An 11907-nucleotide genomic window follows, 5' to 3' on the forward strand; every position below is an offset into this window, starting at 1 on the left:
TTGTTGTTGTCTTGTTGCTAGCTTTTTGTTAGCTTGTTGTTAGCTCCTTGTCGGCATTTTGTAAGTTTTTTGTCAGCTTGTTGTCAGCTTGTTGTTAGCTTGTTGTCAGCTTGTTGTTAGCCTGTTTTCAGCTTATATTCAGTTGTTGTCAGCTCATTTTCAGCGTGTTGTTAGCTTGATGATAGCTTGTTGTTAGCCTGGTCTTAGCTTGTTGTTCGCTCATTGTTGGCTTGTTGTAAGCTTTTTGTAATCTTGTTGTTCGCTTTTTTTTTAGCTTGTTTTAAACTTTTTTAAAGCTTGTTGTTAGCTTGTTATTAGCTTGTTGTGAGCTTGTTATTAGCGTGTTGTTAGCGGTGTAAAGAAAGTGTTTCCATTTCTCATAAATTAGGTAATGCCTATTTTACATGTTTAATAAGAACATTTCCGAACCCTTACAATACTAAAATTATATTTATTTGACTTATTTCATAGTATTATTGTTAGATTTTGTATTTCCACAGATTCCACTAGCTGCTGATACAACAAAAACCCATCTTATTAAATCAATGTTCTCCTCTTTGTTTTCTCTCCGTCTCAACACGTGGATAAGAGTTAACTCTTGTTAGAGAGATCCAGTTTACCTGAAGCCCGCTGGCTAATGTTACGCCCAATAATACCCCTAAATAATGTCATTAGTGGGTAAAAAGTGGCACTGACAACCAATCCCAGGCTGATCTGATGTGATTTAGCTCTTTGGAGTGCAGCAAACACAATACTGGGCTCTTTCACAGCACACTGCCCCCGGCGTCACGGCCGACCTCGTTATCACCGGCTCTCTTTGCTTTTTCACTTCTTCTGGTCAGCACTTCTCACTTCACGCACCGGGATCTTTCCTTTGTGTGTGTGGGTTTTAATAAGCCACCGAGCCCAGACATGTCGAGAGCAAGATGAAAGAGAGCGGGACTCGAGTATCGAAGAAGCCCGGGGTGTGAATTTGTTCATTTGCAGCAATTACGTCCAAATCTTTTAAACTTGTCCAGAAGTTGAGAGTTAATTCCTAAGCAGAGGCGGTTTAATCTTTAAAAGAACAGAAGCTCGACACTTGCTGTGATGCAGAGTCTTGGTCGACGTGTCTGATTTCGAAACAACTTCCTCTGAAAGACGCTTAATTTTTCAAAGCTCATTTCAGATGCAGCTGCAGTTGGAGAAAGCGTTGCGGGAAAAATATTGCATCTTGTTGTTAGCGTGTTGTTAGCATGTTGCTAGCTTGTTGTAAACTTGTTAGCTTGTTGTAAATTTGTTGTAGGCTTCTTGTTAGCCTTTTGGAAGCTTTTTACTAGCTTGTTTTTAGCTTGTTGTTAGCTTATTGTTAGCTTGCTGTTAGGTTGTTGTTATCTTTTTGTCAGCTTTCTGTTAGCTTGTTGTCAGCTTTCTGTTAGCTTGTTGTTGGCTTGCTGGTAGCTTGATGTAAGCTTGTCATCAGCTTGCTGTCAGCTTGTTGTCAGCTTGTTGTTGTTAGCTTGCTGGTAGCTTGTTATCAGCTTGTTGTATGCTTGTTGTCAGCTTATTGTAAGCTTGCTGTTAGCTTGTTCTCAGCTTGTTGTTAGCTTGCTGTAAGCTTGTTGTCAGCTTTCTTTTAGCTTGTTGTTAGCTTGCTGGTAGCTTGTTGTCAGCTTCCTGTAAGGTTGTTGTTATCTTTTTGTCAGCTTGCTGTTAGCTTGTTGTCAGCTTTCTGTTAGCTCGTTGTTGGCTTGCTGGTAGCTTGATGTAAGCTTGTTGTCAGCTTGCTGTCAGCTTGTTCTTAGTGCGTTGTTAGCTTGTTATTAGCTTGTAGTTTGCTTTATGATTGCTTGTTTTAAGCTTGTTTTAAGTTGTTAGAAGCTTGTTAGCTTGTTTTAATTAATCATTTCTTAAGTGGAGGCGGTTTAGTCTCCTACAGAACAGAAGCCCATACTTAAGACAGACACTTGCTGTGATGCAGACTCTTGGTCGACGTGCCTGATTTCTAAACAACTTCCTCTGAAAGACGCTGAATTATTCATAGCTCATGAAATATCATTTAGGTGCAGCAGACGTTGAAGGAGAATTTAGTTGCATCCACTGTCATTTCAGATGCAGCGGCGGTCAGAGGCGAGTGGCGCGGAAATGATGAATGTGCAGCGGCGGAAGGTGCAACAGTAGCACCGCGGGTGTTGATCGCATGATAAGCGCGATGGAGACGTGCTCGGGATATCTGGGACACAGAACACAGGTCCTGTTTAAAGCAGCAGAGCAAAGTGTGCTGTCACCATGACACTGCTCTGGAAAGGTCGCGCTGTTTTCACGCAGGTAAATTGCTGTTAGAGTGCCCCCCCCTCTTTGTGGATCTGCGTGCTGCTGAAGGCGTTTTGAAGCCAGGACGGAGGCAAAAAACAGCTCTGTTCAATCTTTCCCAATAAATTACCTTGGCAGATATCAAACAGAGTCCTTCACTCCTGCTGAATGATAATTGTAGCCGGCCGCCAGCACCAATACTCAGGGGGTCATCCGTGGCAGATAGGTTTGAAGGAATTACCGCCATCTCTCTCTCTCTCTCTCACCGTCTTCTTCTTTTTTAATCCTACAGTAAAGGAGGTAATGACTCACAGGTGGGGTGTGAAGATGATCAATGGCCTCCTGTTTATCAAGCATCTCACAGAAGGAAATTAATCCTAATTGTTCCCTTAATTCTCAAGGTGATGCATATTTAGTTATAAGTCAGAGTTATAGTAAAAGCATTTAATCATTTTTTTTAAATATCCTCCGTAAAGCGACTCTTTGTTTGACAAACGTTTTCTGCGTTTGTACATACTTTTATGGACTGTGGTGACACAAAATCCAGAAAATAATTAAGTTGATGATGCTGTTTATAAATTCTGCCAGAAAGAATAGTTTTGAAATATGTATTGAAAACAATCTGCCTGTTCTTATGCAGAATCTGTTTAGAGAGATTAGCTTGTAGTTAAAGTTAGCATATTATTAGCTTTTTGTTAGCTTGTCGTAAGCTGGTTATCAGGTGGCTGCTAGCTTGTTTTAAGATTGATGTTAGCTTATTGTAAGCTTTTTGTCAGCTTGTTGGTAGATTAAAACTAGCTTGTTGTTAGCTTGTTGCAAGCTTGTTGTGAGCTTGTTGTTAGCTTAAAGCAGACATCTCCAATCCTGCTGCCAGAGGGCCGCTTTTTCGCATGTTTTAGGTTTCTCTCTGCTCTAACACACCTGATTCTAATGCTCTGCTCGTTATCAAGCAGCCGCAGCTTGTCACAGGTTTGATTATCGTTAGACCCGGGTGTGTTTTAGCAGGGAGAAACCTGAAACACGCGGGACAGCGGCCCTCCAAGAGCAGGATTGGAGATGCCTGGCTTTAAGTTACCATGTTGTTAGCTTCTTGTGAGCTTTTTGTCAGCTTGTTATCAGCTTGTTGTCAGCTTATTGTTAGCTTCAAGTTAGTTTGTACAAGCTTGTCGTGAGCTTTTTGTCAGCTTGTTATTAGCTTGTCAGCTTTTTGTTAGCTTCAAGTTAGCTTATTCTAAGCTTGTTGTTTGCTTGAAGTTAGCTTGTTGTAAGCTTGTTATTAGCTTGTTGTAAGTGTGTTGTAAGTTTGTTGTTGGCTTAAAGTTAATTTGTTGTAAGCTCATTAGCTTGTAAGCTTTTTGTTTGCTTGTTGGTAGCTTTTTGTAAGCATGTAGTAAGCGAGTTATTATCTTGTTGTTAGTTTGTTGTAAGTGTGTTGTCAGCTTGTTCTCAGCTTGTTGTTAGCGTGTAAGCTTGTCATAAGTGTGTTGTAGGCTTGTTATTAGTTAGCTAGTTTGTTGTAAGCGTGTTGTCATCTTTTTGTTAGTTTGTTGTCAGCTTGTGTTTAGCCTGTTGTTCGCTTGTTGTAAGTTTGTTGTAAGCTTGCTGTTAGCTTGTTGTAAGCTTTTTGTCATCTAGTTGTTAACTTGTTGTACGCTTGTTATTAACTTGCTATAAGCTTGTTGTAAGCTTTTTGTCAGCTTGTTGTTGGCTTGTGGTAACTCTTTTGTTAGCTTGTTTTTTGCTTGTTGGTATCGTGTTGTTAGCTTTAAGTTAGAGTGTTGAAAGTGTGTTGTCAGCTTGTTGTTAGCTTGTTGTAGGCTTGTTATCAGCTAGTTATTAGCTTGTTGTTAGCCTGTTGTCAGCTCGTTGTTAGCGTAAAGTAACCTTGTCGTTAGTTTGTTGTAAGTGTGTTGTGAGCTTGTCTCTCTCTGTCTCTTTCTCTTCTTTTTTAATCCTACAGTAAAGAAGGTAATGACTCACAGGTGGGGTGTGAAGATGATCAATGGCCTCCTGTTTATCAAGCATCTCACAGAAGGAAATTAATCCTAATTGTTCCCTAGATTCTCAAGGTGATGCATATTTAGTTATAAGTCAGAGTTATAGTAAAAGCATTTAATCATTTTTTAACTTGCAGGGAAAATATCCTCAGTAAACGATTCTTTGCCTGACAAATGTTTTCTGCATTTCTACATTTATTTAGGGACTATTGCAGGCGCGGCGTTAGATCTGGGCATTCAGGGCTATAGCCTCGGACCTCTGTGCTGTCTAATAAAAAATAAAAACCATAATAATGATGAAAATATCCCTGTACAGTAGACTAACATGTGGTTGCATTACCAGCAGCCGCAGATGCAACATTGTAGCAGTGAAAACCGCAAAATTGAGACATGCCCACACTTACAAAGAGATAACTTCAAAATCAAACTAAAAGCAGACTGAGTGAAGGTGTTTCTGTTAAACGAGTGACCCTGTTACCGCCGACTTTCAGATGAGTGCCTCTGCAGTTGCCGTAGTGAATGCAGATGATGAAAACAGGATTATATTTTTAAGAGAGATACTCATAGACTGTATAAAATACTCTGAGATTTTATTTTACTGGCGGATCTGTGTCTCCGGACGGACATTTTTTGGCTAAATTCTACCAAACTTTGTGTTTAACCTACAAATATATATGGTGTAATGTTTAGAGTTAATTTAATGGTGTTAAACTAAAGTCTGACTTATTGTCTTTGTAACCAAATATCGTTTTAACAGCCTGATTTATCTTTGTGTTTACACGAGGGGTCAAAAGGACGCTAACATCGGTGAATTAGCCGTGTGCTCCTCTAGTTGGACAGTTTTTGTCTAAATTCTACCAAACTTTCTGTTTAACCTACAAATATAAATGATGGTGTAATGTTTTTAGTTAATTTAATGATGTAAAACTAAAGTCTAACTTGTTATCTTTGTAACCAAATATCGTTTTAATGGCCTAATGACGCTAACACCAGTGAGTTAGCCTTGTGCTCCTCTAGTTGGACAGTTTTTGTCTAAATTCTATCAAACTTTCTGTTTAACCTACAAATATAAAAGGTGTGATGTTTAGAGTTAATTCAATGGTGTTAAACTAAAGTCTAATTTCTTATCTTTGTAACCAAGAATTGTTTTATCGGCCTGATTTATTTTGTGTGTACACAAGGGGTCAAAAGGATGCTAACACCGGTAATTTAGCCGTGTGCTCCTTTAGTCGGAAACCCCGATCTACTCACCGTAAAGCCTGGGAGCTGCTGGTCGTCCAAAAAGGTGTGCGATGCTCCCCGGAAAAATACGACTAGCTTCAGGCTAATTCTGGCTTTTTTAAACCATGTGAAATAATGTGTTTTATTAAATTGCATTGTCCCCTTTTAAATAAATTACTACTACTACTACAAAGCGGGGAACATAGGTACCGCTGCCTCCATCTGTTAGTTTGTTTGTGTTATTGTGTGACTTTGGTGTTTGAAAGTGTTTGAAACTAACAAAAGTAACAAACTAATTAATAGATGGAGGCAGAAGTAGACCAGAAACTCCTGTGTGTCTGTGAGGTTAAATCACTGTTTCTGTCAATGGAGTCTGGTGGGTTTAAAAACGGCTTCAGTTCCAGTCACAAAGTCTGTCTGACAGCGAGGTAAAGCTGTGAAAATATTCTAAATACAGTGTACACTTAAACAGATATTGATTTATTTGTCTGGCCTTTTTTAAGGTGGTTGAAATAAATATATATATATTTCTGATTTATGACTAGAAAACCTGCACGCAGTACTGAGCTGCATCTCAAATTAATCTTCAGGTTCAACACTCTTAAAAAAGATTCCTATTATTATAATCTCAATGCAAACAAAAAGCACACAGTTCTGCTAATATTATTTGTAGTTTTCAAAACATGTGACCATCTAAAGAAGGGTTATTTTTAGTTCTTGTCAGACTTTTATCAGCGTTCTTCGGAGAGTCACAATTTTCAAAAACAATGGTGACCGTCAAGACATCCCGCCTAAAAAATTGGTAAACATGAGCCTTAAAAGCAGTGGTGTGATCAGACTTTTTGAAGGGCAGGGGCGAAAAGGACAGGGCACTTATATTGCATCCACGGCACTGAAGAGAGCACTTTAGCAGCAGTTTCGTCTCCAAAGAGGGCACTTTAGCGCGCGTTTTGGCTCCCAAGGGGGCACTTTAGCGCCCGTTTTGGCTCCTAGAGGTCACTTTAGCACACATTTTGGCTCCTAGAGGGCACTTAAGCACACGTTTTGGCTCCTAGAGAGCACTTTAGCACAAGTTTTGGCTCCTAGTGGGCACTTAAGCACAAGTTTTGGCTCCTCGAGGACACTTTAGCACACGTTTTGGCTCCCAGAGGGCACTTAAGCACAAGTTTTGGCTCATAGAGGACACTTTAGCACAAGTTTTGGCTCCCAAGAGTGCACTTTAGCACACGTTTTGGCTCCTAGAGGGCCTTTTAGCGTGTCTTTTAGCTTGACACTTTAGCACAAGTTTGGGCTCCCAAGAGGGCACTTTAGCACACGATTTGGCTCCTAGAGAGCACTTTAGCACAAGTTTTGGCTCCTAGAGGGAACTTTAGCACACGAGGCATTTTAGCACAAGTTTTGGCTCCTAGAGGGCACTTAAGCACAGGTTTTGGCTCCTAGAGGACACTTTAGCACAAGTTTTGGCTGCCAAGAGGGCACTTTAGCACACGTTTTGGCTCCTAGAGGGCCTTTTAGCGTGTGTTTTAGCTCCTAGAGGGCACGTTCGCGCGTTTTGGCTCCTAGAGGACACTTTAGCTCGTTTTGGCTAGAGGGCATGCGTCTTTCAACAATTGGGCCACGAGAGAGACCCTCTCACCTCCCACCCATGCATGCCAATGCTTAAAAAATGCAGAAACAAGTGCAGACAAGTGACACAGGAAGTGTCTCCACCTTTTTACATTTCACTTCCTCATATGTTTAGCCAACTTTGAGTTGAGCGGACAGAATGAAAGGTGACTTACTTCAACCCTATAATAGCAGGAGACCCTTTTCTAAATGAATTTGTGATTGACCGGCCCGCACATTAGCTCTCACGTATTCAGCCCTGTGAAAGCAAACATCCATACCTGTTACTGATGCAATTTACACACATCAGTCGTTGGGCGGCGGACGGTCAATAGAGAGCTCAGAATCACCTTGTGACATGTAAATGAGGTCGCGTTGGTGTCAGCAGACCAGCACGGCTAAATGAGCCTTATGATTTTCCATCACTGCCCTCCTGAGACCAACGCTATTGATGTGACCTCTGCAGGCCTTTATTTATCAGATCATTGACGTTGTGTCAGTCCTGTATCTTCCTGTTAGGTCATAATTCATTCATACGTACAAATGATGCATCGTTTGTCTTTATTTGTATTTTAAAAGAACATTTTTACCCTCAAAATGACCGTTTGTGCATCAATTCATGAAGAAAACTCGTGTCACTTGACTGGAAACTGTAGTTACTGTAAAATCACTTGATTTCTACAGCAACAAGCTGACAATAAGGTAACTTCAAGCTAACAAAAAGGTAACTTTAAGCTTACAATAAGCTAACTCCAGGCTAAGAACAAGCTGACAATAAGCTAACTTTAAGCTAACAACAAGCTTACAAACAATCTAACAAAAAGGTAACTTTATGCCTACAATAAGCTATCTTCAGGCTAAGAACAAGCTGACAACAAGCTAACTTAAAGCTAAGAACAGTTTGCAACAAGCTAACAAACTAACAACAATATTACAACAAGCTAGCAATAAGCTAAAACATGCTATAACAATCTTAAGAGACGCTAACAACAAGCTAACTTCAAGCTAAGAACAAGCCTACAAACAAGTTAACAACAAGCTAACTAACTTTCTCTTTAATATAGAAATATAAATGATGGTGTGATGCTCTGAGTTAGTTTAATGGTATAAAAAAGTATATAAAAGTTGAATATACTTTAATTTCGTCTTTATGAGGGTCGTCAAAAGGACGCTAAGTGAATAAGACGACTAAGTACAGATATGAAACTTCTCTTGCAGACTTGTGTAATTTAATTCTTCTTGCAATTTAGCGGCGACCGCCCAGGACAAGCGTGTCAAAGATGGGTCTGGACACAGGCGAGTGGTGACGTGAAGAAGATACAGCCGTTTAACGCAGTTCCTCTGAATTTTCAAACATCCTCTCTGCTAATGAGCCCTTTTCTTTAAAATGACATGTTGTCTATACATCATCATAATCTCCAACTGGAAACAGATGTTCACTATCATCTGCCCGGCAATCATTTACTCTATGAATTGAAAAATGACTTTTCAAGTGCTTTTAAGCCGGCTGTCCGAACCCATCTGGCGCAACAGCGGCGTAATGAAGACTTTGTCTCGCTGTCTGATGCCAACACGTGTCTGTCAACAGTCCGGAGGCTGCACTGCACTCATTATAGAAATTATTTTATGGTAAACATATGGCTATTAACACCCTGGGGTGCATGTCCTTGACTTGTGGATTGGTTGGCTTGTTGTGTTGATTGATTCTGACCTAAATTAATTAATCAACAGCGTCACTATCCAGTCAGAATGGACACTGCAGACTCCTCCAGCTCTGGACCATTAACAGTATTATGTTTTATTTTATATTAAGTGTAGTAGTCTGTGTAATTGTCTGTCCAAGGCTGTGAATGCAGTGAGAAACGTCTATTTAATGCGCATGGTATTCGATCCTGCTCTCAAAACAACCTGTGTTACAATTATTTAATAATTCAACGTAAAAGATGCAAAAAAGATCCATTCGTAAAACAAATTACGGCTGCTGTTACTTCCCCTCTGCTCCGGCTCAGCAAGGAAACACATTTGGTTCTGAAGGACTGAAACTTTCTGAGATAACAATTTGATTTTTTAAAACTCAGACTCCTGAAGCCCTTTGGTAATCCACTTGAAGGGACTTTACTATGAGAGGAGCTGGTACCTGGGCCAGTCTTTCAAAACACTCTTTTAATAAACTCCCGGTTCTCTAACTACATTGTTAATGATTTGTTTTATGTGTAAGAACTCTTATCATGCTACTGCAGAGGTTTATTGTCCATTGAGCCCAGTGCAAAGTCTTTTATTGTCCCAAATTAATGAACTAGCTATGTGACCGCGGTTAAGCAGCGTTCACACCAGGGGAGACTGGCGTAACAGGAATACTTACAAAGTCAATGTACAGAAGTGACTTCAAGGCGGACGACAAGATGGACGCGATGTTGCTTGAATTGCGTCCAATTGTGTCCAATTGCTGCTAGCTGCGGCCGAGGCCTTGGCTTTTAGCTGCCGTCTCTAGTGAGAGCAGCTGGTCTCGCCTCGGCACTCCAAGCTGCTGTACGCTGTCTGCGTCATCATCGCCATTCGCGCGTTTAGAGCGACGCGTTGGTCCAAATATGATCACGCAACCGATTTACTCGTAAATTTGTACGAATTTGTCGCGTCTGCCCCCCCCGTTCGAACACAGCTTAGTTTCCGTAACACTAACCCCTCGCGGTGAGAATGCAGCATGATAAATACCTTGAAATCGGTTCAGTAAGGGACCATTTCAAATGCAGTGTTGATCAGCAGGAACGATTACGACAGTTTAAACGTACATGTAGAACATCCACAAGTTCTCCCAACAAGATAAATAATGACTGCACAAGGTAGTAGAGGTGCGTCTCAAAAGTACCCAGAACAAACAGCAGCCGCTCCACCTCCAAAGAAATAATCCCCAAAACAAACAGAAGATTCACCATGTGAAATTAAAAGGGGAAGTGGATTAAGGCATCGGCGACAGTGAGCGAGTGAAAAACTGAACAAATAACCCGTCAAATAAACTGTGTCCGCTCGCATTACCGTCAGCCCCGACGAGTACATCTGCTCTTGATCCAATCAATTTGATTTCTAATTAAGTTTGAAGGTGAGGATGTGCGCGGACACATGCAGATAAGCCTCTCAACGCCTGGCCAATATCAAGTGACACACAACCTGAGACAGGGCCAAACAAGGCGAAGGAAAGACTTTATGGCCCTTTCTGGTTTGGATTCGGCCTCACGCCTTGGCTTCATTCGGCGATCATCGTTAATACACGGAGGGAACGCTTCCTGTTGAGAGCGAGGGGGGGGCTCTCCCGCAGAAGCCTCGATCCACGCTCCTTTCTCTCCGACTATAAAGACACTTGAAGATCATTAATTCAAAAGCAGAACACACCTCGGAGTCTGCTACAGAATATATTACACGGTGAAACCAAGAGCCGTCTGATTCCCCTCTAAGTCACTATTTGCTTTTCATCCGTACTTCCCTTCCACCTCCCAGAGGCCCCTCTACTCTCTTTCACACCCATAAAATATTGATCTTTAAATATTTATCCTGCAAACATCCACAGGACCTGACCCCGTATTCCCAGCGTGTGTGAAATATTCACCTTTTTTGCTCCATAATTGATGGGGGCATTCCACGCTACAGCGGGCGCTTTTGGCGGTTTTGGTGGGGGGAGCGTGTTTTTACAGGAAGCATCAAGTCTCTGTCCGGACAAACCGCAGGGCGAGGGTTTTAATTGGATTCCTGGCTGAGAAGCTGGCGGGGCGGCGGTCTGACGGCGGGGTTGAAGGAGCTGTAACGTAAGATAAAGCAGTGTAAAAAGGTTATCATTATGACCTCTAACCTCTTGATGGGGTTGTTTTTTAGGTGGGGGAGACAGCCTGGTAATGGGATGGGGGAAATACCGTGGACGTGGTTGGGGGTGGAGGGGTCTGTGCTGACTTGTTACCCCGCATTGATCCACTAGCTGCTCCAGTGTTAAGCTATGCCATACAAAATCTGATTTTTTTGTCTGTTAGTGGAGGTGTACCGCAAGGGTTTGTGTTGGGTCCATTGCTTTTTACTGTTTATATCAATGATATTATCCCTTCTTTAAATAGCTGTAATGCCCTTTTTTATGCGGACGACAGTTTTATATTGTATATCGGATTCTGTTCAGACATCAACAACTTGCAAACTGCTTTTAATTCTTCAGGGATCATTAATCAAACATAAACTACTGCTTAATGCAAATAAGACAAAAGACATGTTGTCCCAGAGCCAAAAATGATTATCACAATAGTTTCGCACCAAAACTGTCTCAGAATTTGAAAGTGTCACTGGATGATTCAAATATCATATTAACGAACGCATCAAAAAATAATTGGCTTTCTGTACAGAAACAAATCTTGCTTTCCAGTGCTCAAGAAAAGTAATAATTGGAGCAGTGCCTGTCTGTCCTGGATTATGGTGATATCATCTATAGACGTGCTGCTGCCCCCACTCTGAAACGTCTAGATGCACTCGATCATTCAGCTCTAAGATTTATCATTGGTGATAAATATGATACTTTCCACTGTGTTCTGGATGGCCCTCTCTTGAGGAAAGGCGCAAGATGTACTGGCTTTTATATGTTATTAAGGCCCTTTTAGGCAAATTACCACTGTATGTAGCCAATGTGTTATAATGGACCTGTCGTGTTCTTGACTCAAGGAAAACCAGACGACTTCTAAAAGTGGAAAAAGTTATTTTGAGGACAAGAGCAAGGCATTTTCTGCTTGACCCAGGGGTCTTTTGCATCAGAATTCGCAGTCAG

This window comes from Echiichthys vipera (genome assembly GCF_963691815.1).
Source record: "Echiichthys vipera genome assembly, chromosome: 23".
NCBI lineage: Eukaryota > Metazoa > Chordata > Actinopteri > Perciformes > Trachinidae > Echiichthys > Echiichthys vipera.